This window comes from Heterodontus francisci, chromosome 19 (genome assembly GCF_036365525.1).
Source record: "Heterodontus francisci isolate sHetFra1 chromosome 19, sHetFra1.hap1, whole genome shotgun sequence".
NCBI lineage: Eukaryota > Metazoa > Chordata > Chondrichthyes > Heterodontiformes > Heterodontidae > Heterodontus > Heterodontus francisci.
Genome location: NC_090389.1, coordinates 82,957,925 through 82,973,964, shown reverse-complemented (window position 1 = coordinate 82,973,964; position 16,040 = coordinate 82,957,925). Strand labels below are relative to the sequence as shown.

At 38.1% G+C, this 16,040-nt stretch overlaps 1 protein-coding gene across 3 annotated transcripts in view; it reads right to left on the bottom strand.

Moving 5' to 3' along the window:
• Nucleotides 1-15,611, bottom strand: part of ip6k2b (inositol hexakisphosphate kinase 2b) — a 30,271-nt gene extending 14,660 nt beyond the window's left edge. The window contains exons 1-2 of one of the 3 annotated variants that reach the window (XM_068052120.1): nucleotides 15,503-15,589; nucleotides 14,484-14,618 (exon numbers count right to left, since the gene is read on the bottom strand). The gene's annotated coding sequence lies outside the window, so the exon portion shown is untranslated. Of the gene's footprint in view, nucleotides 1-11,001; nucleotides 11,110-14,483; nucleotides 14,619-15,502 lie in introns of those variants that run through there. The other 2 variants (XM_068052118.1, XM_068052121.1) reach the window with 2 other exon arrangements.
• Between the last annotated feature and the right edge of the window lie 429 nt (nucleotides 15,612-16,040).

Sequence of the window (16,040 nt, the reverse complement as noted above, 5' to 3'; positions counted from 1 at the left end):
GGCAGACAGGCAGGAAAGTGAGTTGAGGCCATAATCATATCAGTCATGATCTTGTTGAATGGAGCAGGTTTGAGGGGCCGAATGGCCACCTCCTGCTCCTAATTATGTTCTTCTAATATCTTGCCCCTTCTTCCAAATCACCTATCATTTACACTTGTGCATAATGCAGACAGGAATACTTTTGCTCAGCTGCAGAAAATATACTTTCCATCATTTGCAAATAATAATAATGGCTGTTTCATGTAGTCGGACAGCCTACGACACTTTCACACAATTTTTACATGGGTGGCTTATGACTCATTAAATATCATCCATCATAAATTTAATTGAAGACTAGCTTTTTTAAAAAACTAAAAAAAATTCAACTAACTGCAAAAGTGTAATTCAACATCTGTTCATGGAAAAAGATCCAACTTCATTCGTATACAATGATTGTAACAGCAAAATAAAGTTCCCTTTGAGATGCTGACAAACCTACAGTCTTTCCCATATTTTGCTCTTATACCAAAAATACCACCAAATACATACAGCAATGTCAGCTTTCTAATAATTTTGAAGGAAACAAAATGCTACAATCTAGAGTGTTAAAAATAGAAGTACAGAAGTTCAGCCACCCAGAAAAACCCTCAACAGGATTAACATCCTGATCAACTGGCCTTGTACATTTAAATATATTGGCAAATACATGATCTTGCAGGAATGCTAGTGCTATTAAAAATGAACAAGGGATATATAGCATAAAATTAAACAAGATAAAGTTTCTTAATATTCATCATCTAAAATAACCTGATAGAGGTCCTCAATCATTTGCACCACTGCAGTGAAACAACTGTTTTTAAGAAATTCTTATCAGGAACGGACCCAGAAGAAAACAGCAATGGGTTACATCCCATTTTCTTGCTTCAGACAAATTACTGAGCTTTGCTCACAGTTTTGACTGCATTTCCTTTTATTGAATTATCATTCCAGCAGCCTTTCTACATTGGTGCACACAAATTACAAACATAAAATACCCATAGATGTAGGGCACCTACAGATTAGAAACCATCATGAAGGCAGAATTCCCATCCTCTTCCAACTCAAACATCTGATATTAGAAACACCAAGCCAAACAATGTCGGAGAGGGGATGCAACTGATCTTCAATAGTAGAAGCACTAGAACGTGATCAATCAGGAAGCCTACTGACAAAAAAGATAATTTGAAAACTTATTTCCTCCAATTTTTCTTCTACCTATACTGTCAAAGATGCCACCATTCTCTAATACTTACCCTGACATTAACGTGGAAACCTGTTAAGTAATCAGAACGAACATGGAGAGAACCACATCCAAAGCCAGTTGCTCTTTCACACAACTTCCATAAGAGTTGATCCATGCTTGATTTCTTCCTAAACCCTTATGTGGATCACAGAGGCATGCAAGCTAATTGAAGCCAATCACCACCTTGGCCAAGGTCAAGTTACACAGCAAAGACCAACCATTAGTGTTCCCCTGTCTGATGTCTAATTTGTCTAATTGCTACAGTAACAAGGGAAACTGGTCTGCTGTACTGCGGATAGAATTGTATTGCTCATTCTGATGCCAAACTCTGACAGCATATGAACTATTTGGTAGACTTGTTTTGACTGTTCAATAACCCTTGCAAAGATTTTACATTATCCAAGAGTGCTAACGAGAACTGCAGAGACTGATGCACCAAGTCACTTTAGCCTCAAACTGCAGAATTTGCAAAACAAAACCGAAGTAGATTACTTGAGATATAGAAGCTGATCCGTGTAGAGCATCCTAAAATAGAAAGGCCTCGTATTGTTCTCCATCCACTAAAATATTTAAATAAAAGCAAAATACTGCAGATGCTGGAAATCTGAAATAAAAACAAGAAATCTTGTAAATATTCAGCAGGTCTGGCAGCATCTATGGAGGGAGAAGCAGAGTTAATGTTTCAGGTCAGTGACTCTTCATCAGAACTGGCAACGGTTAGAAATGTAATAGGTTTTAAGCAAATAAAGTGGGGGTGGTTTAAGATATAACCAAGGAGAAAGTGCTGATAGGACAGGGTCACAGAAAATATTTCCTTTAGCAAAAAAAAATTCATTAAAAAAAAAGATATTTCAGATTGCTCCAATTCACCCAGGCCAAAGAAACTAGATTCTCAGGTACATGCTTAATAAACAGTAGAAGTCAAATGTTGATAAAACCATAGGCTGAATTCTGGGATTAACTATAAACCTGAGCTTTGAAAGTGGTGCAGTCCAACATCTAACTTCTCCACTGGCTGCCAGTACATCCATTGCCCATGTACAGAAACCAAGACGCGAGAATGTAGTTTCCTGCTTTGTTGGATGTCAGTCTGCACAATATTGGAAAAAACTGCCAACAGTTGATATTATGCAATACTTTCAAGCTTAGAACTTAGCTTTATAATAGACAAAAAAACAATTTTTTGGCAATAGTGAAGAATCTACTTAAGCAGAGGAGAGAGAGCACAACTGTAACATTACACATCAATCCTGCCCAAAATTAACTGGAAATTAAAAAGTTTATTAAATCGCATAAGGAATAGACACGAGTTTCTAAAATATAACCAGTTATTTTCTACATCCTGTAGCAGTTAGATAAACAAATGCAGCTGGAAAAAGCTGCAAGCACTTAGCCTGTGCCAATTTACACTTGCATAACAGTAGGTATTGTGCTATTCCCATTGAAAGTGCTTTAACAGTTCAGAGAAAAAGCACCCTCTGGGGTTAAGCAAATTTTACCGATTAAAACCCCATAATTAGGTGTACAAAGTTACCAAATGTTTTTTGAAAGCTGGAGATCATATTAGACAAATATATTGTCACTGCAAGTGCCACAAGTGTTTTCAGTTCCACCTCTATGAAAGTCCTTCTTTGGTCTGAAAATCAATGTCATTACAGCACAGGAGGCCATAGGAATTAGGAGCAGGAGTTGCCACTCAGCCCCTCAAGCCTGCTCTGCCATTCAATATTATAGCTGATCGGAGTGTAATCTCACCTCCACATTCCTGCCTACCCCTGATAACCTTTTGCCCTCTTGCTCATCAAGAATCTATCTATCTATCTCTGCCTTAAAAATATTTAAAGACATTCTTCCTCAGTGGAAGCAGAGTTCCAAAGACTCACGACCCTCAGAGAAAAAAATTTCGCATCTGTCTTAAATGTATGAACCCTTATTTTTAAATAGTGACCCCTAGTTCTAGATTCTCCCACAAGGGGAAAGATCCTTTCCACGTCCACCCTATCAAGACCCCTCAGGATCTTTTATGTTTCAATCAAGTCACCTCTTACTCTTCTAAACCCCAGTAGATTCAAGCCTAGCCGATCCAACCTTTGCTCATATGAGGACCCGCTCAGTCCAGGTATTAGTCTAGTAAACCTTCGGCCCATGCCAGCTCTCTACTGAGTAATCCAATCGGTCCCATCCCCCCGGCTCTATTCCCATAGCCCTGCAAGTTTATCTCCCTCAGGTGCCCATCCAATTTCGTTTTGAAAATCAATCATCCTGCTTCCACCTTGCTCATAGGCAGCGAGCTCCAGGTCATTACCACTCAAAGTTGTTCCTCACATCCCCCTTAGATCTTTTGCCCAAAACCTTAAATCTGTGTCTCCTAGTCCTTGCACCAGTTAATAGGAACAGCTTTTCTTTGTCTACCTTATCTAAACCGGTCATAATTTTGTACACCTCCATCAAATCTCCCCTCCATCTCCTTTCCGCCAACAACCTCACCTTCTCCAACCTAACCTTGTAGCTAAAATCCCTCACCCTGGAACTGGACATACATGTAGTCTATTTAACATTTACAACGAAGAGGAAGGTAATTTTTTTTTTTTTGAGAGTCTCGAGAGGCCATGGAGTACACTCAGTGACTGGAGCAAAGGCTATGTCAACATTTTAATAGGTTAGCTAGGTGATTGAAGAAAAAGGAATAAAAAGAATCGGGAACAGAGCAGACACATGGAATTAGAACTACTGATAGAGCAGAAACTGTAACATGCATGGATTTTGTAATTTCTGTTTAAGTCATAAAACATAACTGCTGAAAAATCCAGTATATAATTGATTTTGTAATTCAATATTCGAACAACTTAATGATAAAATAAAAATGCCTTTCTAAAACCTCAACTGGAGCAGTCTCAAATTCTGGGCATCACACTTTAGGAAGGATGCAAATTAGAAAGCATTAGAGAGGGTGCAGAAAAGATTTACAAGAATGGCTCCAGTGATGAGGAATTTCAGTTATGTGGATAGACTGGAGATAGAAAGATTTTAAGAGATATGTTCAAAATCATGAGGGGTCTGGACAGAGTAGATAGGGAGAAACTCTTCCTGCTGGAGAGAGGTCAAGAACCAGAGGACTTAAAAGGTGATTGGCAAAAGAAGCAACAGCAAATGATTCTGATCTGGAATGCACTGCCTATAAAGCACGATACAGGAAGGTTCAATCATAGCTTTCAAAAGAGAAATGGATAATTGAAGAGAAAAAATTTGCAGGGCCATGGGGAAAAGGCAGGGGAGTGAGACTAGGCGAGTTGTTCTTGCAGAGAGCCGGCACAGGCTTCTGTGCTATAACCATTCTAGGATTCTATGAAAATGCCTTCAATTTGATACTGATAAAAATTCAAATAGTCCAAGTTAAATCCAAAGCTCAGCTGATATTTGCTTCATTTTAATTAACTGCTTTAAAAATTGCTGATGAGTACACAAAGAGATGACAATTAAAGGTAGAAAAGAGAAAATAAAACAAAACAAGCACCCCAGAGTTACACTTGGATAACAAATGAAGTCTTGTCACAGCAGTAGTTAAGGGCAGGCAGGTGAATGGAGTCATTATCCTCCCCACTGCGCACTGGCACACCACTGCCGCTAAAGGTAACAAAATATTGATGCAAGATTGCTACAAATCAAATACATTAGAATCCAAATACAGGCGACACTTCAGGACTTTAATTTTTTTTTTCAAATTAGATATGAACTTTCAAGGGGCAGATACCAATTATGGTCTAGGAAAAAGAATTGTTATTGAGTGCCTGCATAAATAATTCTATAAATTGCTGAAAAATGCAGTTGGTATTATACCTATAAAAGCCAGAGGTCTATGAATGAAAGCAAGTGGCTAGGTGACAAGTATAATCAATATAACCTGATTGATAAGTAAATCTTTGATAGTCTAAGATTTACTGTGTTGGATTAAAAAAAGATCGCAACCTTCAAGCTCAAATAAAATCAGTTGGATAAGTATGACAAGATATCAAATTTCAGTGAATTAAGAGTGTTTTACAAATTTTGATCTTAAGCTCCTAACTGAGGAATGGTTTGTATTATAAATTCGCTAGCAATCTCTCCACAGAACACACTGTTTTGCTTAAAACCAGAGACTAAATGACTTTGGAAACAGCATATTATTTTGCAATATTTATATTTAAAGATTTCATGTCAGTTGCAGAAAATATTGCAAGGAATAATTCGAACTGAACATCTATGGTTAACATTGTGTGAAAAACCACTGATTACAAGCTTCTGAAGACAGCACTACAAGACAAATTATGCATAACCACTGCTCAGTAAGGGACCATCTTCAAAAGACAGAACTGCAACAAGACTACACCATATGGGTGGCACCACAATATAAACTTATAATCTAACAAAAAGGATGATGAACAGCATGACAGAACTGAATATTTTACACTCTTCAATGCTTAAAAGGGACAGTTACTTGGCTAGGAACAAGTGCCAAAAGTACAAAGAAAGACAATTCAGACATCTTAATAATTGGGACCAGCTCTGTTGCTCACCATACACAGCCTTTCAGTAGCTAAAATTACTTTAAATCCCAAATACCATTAAAATGGTTCTGTACAGTATGTAAAATTCAACAGTAGGCTTTTTGGGAAAACATAACTGAAAATTACTTTTCAACTGACTTCCTGCAATCAAGCACATTAACCATTTAATCTTGTAAATAGTATCCTGGCATAAATGGAGCCTTGCGCTTGGTGATTAATGCCTCCTGTACATTTCCAGTTTCCAAAAGAAATAAACTACCCATTTACACTTAAAAATACAATGGCGTTTTGTGCTCAACAGTATCATCAGAAGGTGGGGAATGTAGAAGTTATTCCTCCAAATTTCTCATGAGAAGGTCGAGGGGAGATTTGATAGGTGTTCAAAATAATGAGCGGTCTGGACAGGGTAGACAGGGAAAAATGGTTCCCATTGATGGAAGGATTGAGAACAAGAGGGCACGGATTTAAGGAAATTGGTAAAAGAAGCAACGGTAACATGAGGAAAAATGTTTTCATGCAGCGAGTGGTCAGGATCTAGAATACACTACTTGAAAGTGTGGTGGAGACAGGTTCAATCGAGGCATTCAAGAGGGAATGGGATTGTTATTTGAAAAGGAAGAATGTGCAGGGCTACAGGGAGGTGGTGGTGGGAGAGTGGCACTAGGTAAATTGCTCAGAGCCAGTGCAGACACGACGGACTGAATGGCTTCCATCTGTGCTGTACCAATTGTGAAATAACTTCAATGCTGAAAATATTCTCCATCTCAAATATAGTTAACTGGCACAAAATGAAACTAATTGCCTTCATCTACTCTGGATTGATGCCAGTCAAAAAACACCCATAATCCTCTTCTATAAAAGGTCAGCAAACACTGCCAAAATTCTATCTATGGCAGGACTTGTACAGAATCATTCACACTTGACATCTAATGGGAACTATGACTCGCCAAGCAAAAAGCATACTGTAAACAGGGCAAAAAAGCATGTACATTTTATAGTCCAAAACAAAGTGTGCCATACATAACTATATTGTTTTTAATTTCAGTCTGTTAACAACTTTACTGAACAAGTTCCAATTATTTTAAAAGTTTAATGGAATAAGGCCCTGTCTGATCTTCAGGGCAAGGTACAGGCATTAAAAAGCATCCCAAGGAATTGACTAAGAACCCCAGGATGAACCAAGGCATTATGCATTTCTAAAAGGCCACACAGGAATTAGACAATCTAAACTATATTAGTAAAGTTGAAGGAAGGTACAGGCAGCTGCTGAGGGTAAACTCACTTTCATTTCTCAACACATTAATATACATTCCATTCAGTCTTAACAGCTTATGGAGTTAAGATCTACAAACACAACAGGAGAAAATCTGAAGGCAACAGTTGCTTCACATTGGACTGCAATCTTTAAAAGACATATGGGCAACACTTTAAATGCAAATGTACACCACCACTGCTTATTGCAGCCAGCAGACTGTGAGAATTCAAGTGCAATTTGAATTTTATTTTAGTTGCTCATGCACAAAAATCCACTATAACAGTCAATTCAGAACATGTTCATTGCACTGGATTATCTCTGCCCACCTAGTGTCAGGACACCAGTTTACTGTCCCCATTAAATGGCAACAGTGTCATTTCATGCCTAAACACAGATTAGAACTTCAGTAAACACTAGTTCACATGAAGAAGGGGAAAAGGTTCTCATCTTCTCTGGAAAACAGCACTGGATTTCGCTATGCTGCGGGCTGGATAATGCAAGGGAGAATTTAAAAAGTTTTCAAGTGGAATGTGCAACCAATGGACTATAAAATTTGACATTTAAAATACACGTGAACTGTAAAAATAAAACTTAATGCGCCTCTTAACTTTCTTTAAAAGGAGGTTTTTCAATTCAAATTTGTAAAATGAAACACGACAAATATCTGACAAAAGTTGTCACTGGTCTGCGAACAAAAATTGTTTTTTTGCATTCAACTGCTGAAGCAAGACACTGAATTCAGTATAATTTACACATGATGCCACACCAGTTTGGCACACTGAGACAGATGTGGGGAGAAATATTTGTGTCGTTTCCCCCCCCCCACCCCCCAATTACAATGGCTGAAAATCTGGTCAAAAAGGTACTGTTGCAGTTTTGCTTTTTTTTTTATAAAAGCCATATTTGTTTCATGTGGTCTTAATGACAACTCAGATGCAGAGAACCACTAAGTTGAACAAGCAATAGCATCCTAGAAATATGGCAGCCTTTTAGGCATATGTGATTTGAGCTTCATAATAATCATACATCCACAAAATGATGAGATTCTGAACTGGTCCATGTCAGATACAAATGCATGGGATAGATCAAGGTTAAGTCACAGCATTCTCTGTTCCAAGTGTCAAACGTATCAACTTAGCAGAACTGGATGTCAGTTTGCTCTACTAAAATGGAGAATTATTGTAACTTCCACGCCCACACGCACGCATGAGGTATTGATTTATAAAAAGTGTGAAGAAATAAAACCTTCATGCATGAAAGCACACACTGAACAGATAGAGAGTATGAATTGGTGATGCAACAAATTAAGTAGCACACTGGTTGAGCCACACTCACTGACTGACTGCAATGTTCTAGTGAACCAGCACAATTTCTGATCCTTAAGTGGCATTCTTAGCTACTCAAGCATTAAAAAATAGAATTCCAGAATTTTAAAAAATCTGAAAATTGATATTAGAAACATGGATTTCAATGAGATTGGAAAAGTTGTGATGACAGATCGAATCTAATATTAGAGCATCCACGCTAATTCAGACTTCATTCATGTGTGACATCAAGCATAGCATCCAATGTCTGAGCATAGAACTTTGCAGCTATTCCATTCAACAGTATCTATACATAGTATCTTGTGCCAAGTTGGACACCTATTCTTCACATTTAGAGGCTCAATTCTATTTATGACGCACTAGAACATTCGCCTCAAAAAAGTCCTCAAACTTGCCTACTCTTAAAAGCATATTTCCCAGTCTCCTCCCCATTACCAGAGGATTTCAGTGCATTACTACATAGTTACCAAAATCATTCCATTTATAAACTGAACTTCAGGAAAAGTTTTTTTTGTGTACTGTAAAAGGTAGCTTACATTTGAGTTGTGATGAAAGACTAAGTCTATCATTCTGACCATTTCATTTTCTACATCATTGCAGTCCTTAAAATTAACCACAGTTGCAATTAAAGCTTTATTGTTCTTACTTAAAACCCAATGAAGCATTTACAATATAGACTTGGCAGTGCTAGTCAGCAACTGTTATCAAGTAGTTGGATTAGAAACTGATATAATTTGTAAATCACTACGTTATCTGATGAATGCGTGCACAATTGCCTAATCATTTTAACACTGTCTGCATTAAACATGCTGGTCATTTATCTTTGCACATTACAGTCCAGGGCCATGTTCAACTCATAAATCATATTTCAATGTCATTAGTTGCTTGGTGAGTGACTCTATAATAAAACAAGATCCAGCATAGCCATCAGTTGTGCAATTCTGGAACATTCTCTATCCCTTCATGCTTTCACTTGCGGTTACTTTTCTTTTTATTTCATCAGATGCGAGCATCACTGGCAAGGCCAGCATTTAATGCCTATCCCCAATTGCGCTCGAGAATATGGTGGTGTATTTATAATCAGTGGAGATTTAATAATGGTTTTAATGTCAGTTATTGTAATGCAGCATAATAAGCTGAACCTGCTGCTTCCTCTATGATTTGAATGAGTCTTGCAATGCTATGGAGGCAATTTAAAAACTTTTGTATAAGGTGCAACCAGAGTCTGGTACCTGACTTAAAAAAAAAACTGTATCTTTAGATACTTTACAGTCTTTTATGTTTCTAGGTTAAGCAAGATAAGGACACGAAGACATGTATTTCCTTATGTATACAAAATAATCTAAAAGGCTAAAGGTGACCAAAGTAATCGTCACTGGGAATTCATGTCACAGGTTTAAGCTCTTTAGAGTTTCTACTGGAAGCAAGAATCACCACATATAAAAATTAGTGCCTAATCAATAAATTCTCTTCAGAGTATTAAAGTAGTTTTATTAGTATATTACAATATGCATCGCCATCATTTCTCACTATAAGTTGCCAAAGTTCTCAAGAATTTAGCTCAAAGATCACTGGAATAGAACACAAGATGTAACAAATAACCTTTGTAGCCTTGGCTTCAGTGTGGCCTTGAGACTTTCAACCAAGTCACTCAAGGCACATTCAAAAGTTTGTCTACATAATTTATGAAATTAGAAAGATTTAAACATTTCATAAAATATATATATTGCATTTATTTCTCTGGATCAATTCTAGTGTAGTATAGAAGCAGAAACATGTTCACAGCAAGCAGTTTAGGCAATAATACACCCATAACTAAATATGAAACTGCAAGTAAAAATGCAAGTTCCACTTTCTTCTTTTTAGGCAAATTTGGGTTATCTCCTTGCTGCTGAGTTTTGTTTTGCAATAGCTAGGATTTAAAGTAGATATGTTTTTTTAAAAAAAAGATTTTTCTGAGCTTGTAACAGATTAATGGTACGTTTGGTAAACATACATCAATCCAGTTTCAAGGAAAAGTTTCAGTTGCAAATTAATACCATAAATTGTGAAATGTTTGCATCATGAATTACAGTCTATCAAGCTACTAGTTTTTTCACAAACAACTTAGTCATCAAAACCATCAGAACTGGCACCAGAAACCATATAAGCAAATCCCATTTTACAGAAGGCAGCTGAAAGAACCGAAACAAATGGCAGTCATACTCAGAAATTAGCTGGACAATTGACACGTGCTGTCTAAAGAATGGGATTCAGATCAGCTGCAGTATATTCAATGTGACTATACGTTACTATGAAACACTGAATACCTGTGCACATTGGTTGTATTCAAGAATTAATGTACCCAACATTCATGTAGTCAGATTAAATTACTTTCCCATTTCATTTATTTTGGATATGTAATCTTCAGACAATCAAAGTGAAGAAGGGTATCACTAGGCTAACACCAAAGGATTATTTCATTCAAGTTTTCTTTTAAATAATCAAGACCATCAGTCTGGATATTAAACTGCAAGTCTCAGATTCGAGGCTGAGAGATTTTCTTAGCACTGATACATGTATCGTTAACAGTAGATAAACACATAATTGAGCCAAGCCCAATACCACTATGCTGACCTGATCATACAAAATGATGAAGAGGGAAAGGCAGCATTGAAAAAATCTCATGCATATTCCATAGCATTTTTCTTTCCACACATTCTCCTAGGTGAGGTTTACGCATTCACGAGGGGAAGAATCTCCAGTAGCTCTGGTGTTTCAATGCTACAAAGTTAGGATAAATCAAACAGCAACCAATAAAATATGTAATTTAATAGAACATTGGTTCACAGGATTAAATGTGGCCTGCGTTAACCAAAAATGAATAAAGAAGGTGTACTTTAAAAAGCTCCCTTATTCCTCGTTTCCTTCACTGACCTCTAAATCCTGATCCACCGTGTTATCTAGTAATTGAAGTTCTTGTTGTGCAGCACACACTGCATGCTGTTAACCTACTAATTTTAATTGGGTGGGGATGGGGGTGGGGGGAAAGAGAGAAGAGACAAACTTACAGTTTTCCTGAACTTAAGCACTCAATTTAGATTCAGCTACCAGTTGAAATTTTATGAGATCCAATTGCCCAAAAAGTGCAAGATTTTACTACAAATATGAAAATAAAGGAAGCTATTTTAACACGCAAGTTATTAAATATAGAATATAGCTAAAATTTAAAACAGCCACAAGTGGGAAATTCAAAAATTTCCATGAGGTAACCATTAAGTTCCACACAGATGCCAGCTGCAACTGATGCAGACGGAGCAATAAAAAAAACATTTTTTTTCCTTACTTGTTACTGTATTGTACCCACAAGTCCATTTTGAACAAAAATGCCACTAACATTTTACCAAAGAACCATGTAAGTAGTTTGGGACTTGAGCTGTATGGTCAGGAAATGTAATATTATCTAGCTACCACTTTCAATTTAGGCAAAAAAGTTCCAAGACTCTTCAGAGGCATAATCAGACACAAACAGATGCCGAATCAAAAAAGGGGATTTTAGGAGGGGTGGCCAAAAGATTGGTTACAGATGGATATAAAGGAGGAGAGACTGAGTTGTTTATGACAGATGAAGATATGGATGCCGATGGAGCGGATACACAAAAGGCAAGAGTTAGAGACACGGAGAGTTTTTTTTTTGGCTGGGGGGAGGTGGTGGCAGAGGATGTTATGATCTGAAGTTAGAGATCAGATGGGGCAGGGACATAAACGCATTTGAAACAGAGAATGAGAATTTCAAAATTCAAGGCATTGGGATGGCCAGAAGCCAATGCAGATTATTAATGACAGGACGATAGGTAAGCAGGACAAGATATGGGTAGTACAGTTTTGCATGAGCTAAATTTTCGACCATGGAGAATGGAAGTCCAGCCACATCACTAGAATGTTGGGGTGATAAAGGCATGGATGAGGAGGGAAATCAGTGGTAGTCTGCAGTGGAAAACAGAATAATGGCTTCAGTCTTTGAAATTTTAACTGGAGGAAACTGCAGCTCATTGTCACAAGCAGTCTGACAACACAGACTTATGGAGGGATTGAGTGAGGTGGCACGGCTGGATATTCCAACATATGTTTGGAAACTGATGCCAAATCGGTGGATGATGTTGCCTAAAACAACATATAGATGAGGAAGCACAGGGGGCCCAAAAATGGATTGAGAAAACTCCAGAGGCACAGGGACAGTAACAGAAGCCATTGCTGGTGATGCTCTGGCTATGCTGGAATAGGTAAGATTGGAGCCAAGAGAGGACAACCCCAATGAGCTAGACAATGGAGGAAAAGGCACTGAAGGTGGATGGTGTGCTTAACTATATCAAAGGCTGTAGAGCTACCTTGTGAAATGTCTGAAAACTAGTGATCTACAAAGCACATAGGGATAACTGACCAGTCTTTTAGAGTGACTGGATATCAGTCAATACACAACATTGCCCGGCCTAATATTTTATAGAAGACTACCAACAATCCATTAGTTAAATAATTTGCATCTAACTAGAACCCCATTTTTCAGTCAACTCTGGCACAGTGCAAGTATAGTTCTAGGTATAGTTTGGGGGAATGCAACTTATTTCAGTCCTTAACAAACTTTTCTGTTCTTTTATAATTTTGGTTATGGCTAACATTAAGCAAATATTGCAACATCACACCAAATTGGACTTGACAAAGATACACTAATCTCCCATAGATTAAAGTGTCAGCTTGGATCAATGGTAGCAATCTCACCTCTGAATTAAAGGTCAAGGGTTAAGCCCCATTTGAGGACCACAGTGCATAAACTAAGATGGTATTTCAGCGTAGCCCTGAGGAAATGTTGTATTGTCAGAGATGCTGTATTTTGGATGAAATATTAAATTGAGGACCCTGCCACTTCCTCAGGAAGATGTAAAAGATCCCAAGAAACCAAAGAAGAGGTGACTCTAGGTAATTCCCCAAATGTCCTGGCTAATATCTTTGTCAACCAACATAATCAACACAGATTAAATGTGAAATACTCTTTTATATTTGCATCTTCTGTCTTCAGTGTATGTTCAGAGCCAATCAATTACTCTAAGTAACCATTATCTTAGCAAACACAGCAGTTAATCTGTATGTAGAAGACTCCCATAAACAGAACGATACACTAAATAATCTGGGCTCTTTTTGGTGCTGCTGGTTGAAGCAAGAATTGTGCTCTTCATTAAACACTGCCACTGGACCTTTATCAGGGCTTCTATTTATTGTGTTGACATGAAGTGTGCTGTGGGGCTTGTAACCCACAACATTTTGATTAAGAGCCAAGCAACATTTCAAACAAAGTCACAATCACTCTACAATTGAGGAACATAGGTAAACCTGGTCTCCATAAGCAGGAAATATAATTTATCAGAGTTGAGAGAGTCTGAGAGAAATTGATGAACAGAAGCAGGCAGAAGATAAGGGAAGCAAAAGTAAGTTTATTTAGAGATACAGCACTGAAACAGGCCCTTCGGCCCACCGAGTCTGTGCTAACCAACAACCACCCATTTATACTAACCTTACATTAACCCCATATTCCCTACCACATCCCCACCATTCTCCTACCTATACTAGGGGCAATTTACAATGTCCAATTTACCTATCAACCTGCAAGTCTTTGGCTGTGGGAGGAAACCAGAGCACCCGGCAGAAACCCACACAGTCACAGGGAGAACTTGCAAACGCCGCACAGACAGTACCCAGAACTGAACCCGGGTCGCTGGAGCTGTGAGGCTGCGGTGCTAACCATTCTTCATGCTAGGCAGTGACTCTCACCCAAGCAAAAAAACTCAAGACTTTGCTGAAATCCCAGTGATGATCTTACAAGTTACGTTGACAGGTCATCACCATACTTGTTATTGTGCACAAGCACCAGCAATGGTCACATGAATATTTTACACATCACCATATTTCAAATTGTCCCCTACCCTGAGGAGATCAGGATTGAGGACAACTGACCGAATATGCACCATGCAGAAACAAAGTAAGCTCTAGTGTGTTTTATCACCGATAAAATGGGAATTTAAGAATGTTTCAAAAAAGGACCAGCACAAAATAATTTGGTTGCTGACCGTGGACCCACGCAGGACACCAAGCACATGCGCAGCAGACGGTGAATTTGGAAACTCGCTCAGCAAGCAATTCCAACACTGGGTGAATAATGGGAACCAGTTACTGTAATGAAGCTTCCATCACAAACAAGACCCCTGTAAGAGAGTTGCATTATCGATTAGTCAAAGCAACAAAATAAATAAATTTAAAATTAAAAGGTATTGCTCTCCAAATTGGGTAGGCTGACTGTCATATTTAATCACACCTAAGATAATGATAAATTGAGTAATTTAGATTCTAAACTAACCCTGCGTTTACTGCTATAGATTTAAATACATTCCATCCTAATAAAAGGTTTAAAGCAAACACTTGTTTTCTCATTCTATTGGATGAATTGCAGAACCTAGTTCTACATTAGAACATACATTTGACAAGACACTAAATTTCAATCATTCTTTAAATGGCCAAGAAAAAGGGACAAATGTCAAAAGCTTTATTTTCCAAACAGATATCATACATATTTGACAAATTTACATGAAATTGTGGATAAAACATTTCCAGCGAATATAAATTGGCAAAATGGTCCATTTAAATCCAATTTATTGGATTCTGATAATTACATGCTAGTCATTCCTAATTAAATTAATTAATTAAAAAAAGCCATAACTGAGAAACAAAAACAGTGGATTAAAAAAAAACAAAAATACACCACACAACAGCGATCTTAGGGGAAAACCTCAGATCATTTAAACCAAGGGCACGGTCACACAAGCACATGAGACTTGAATTAATTATTAATTCAAATAAACAAACAGGAATCAGTCAATTCAATTTAACTGAAGAATTAAGAGGAAACATTTATATGGAAATGGTAGCGCTCTTGTCCCAAGTCACTAAGCAACCAGAGGAGCCTCGCCTCAAAGATACTACAGGAAATAATGAATAAACCCTCCGTTATTTAGGATTTATACTTACCCGAAGCGTTTATAATTAGTTATTGGGTGGGTGTGTGTGGTGTTTAAAAATGCTGCCTGCTTACCTGCAATAATATTTTATTTCTTCCTCTCTGCTTCTTCTTTGTTCTCTGACGTTATAAAATGGCGGCGGTCTTCCCGCTGACAACAGCCCCGTGGCCTCGATCCGGCCCAGGGGGTGGGGCCAACCGCCCTTTAGCCCCGCCTTCCCTTTTCCCCGATTGGCTTCCTGCGAGCGCGGGGGGCGGTACCCACCTTGCCCCGGCTGCCTCGCCTCAGCAACAGCGCTCCTATTGGTCAGGGGACCCTTGATAGCCATTGGTTGCTCCGGGAAAGCGTCGACGTCATTGTTGTCAACGTTTCATTTGAACGGCGGGGGATTTTTTTCCTCCCCTCCCCCACTCCCCCAAGAATAGAGCTTGTTGTTCAGATTGCACCTAAGAATAGAGCGTTATTCAGATTGCACCTAAGCTTCTAATTTGCCACATCCTCTTTAAATTAATATAATTTCTCATTTTTAATGATGTTTCCCCCCACACAACCTTTTCATATTTCATGTTTTATGCATAATTTAAACCTCACCGCCTCTCTACTCAACAACAA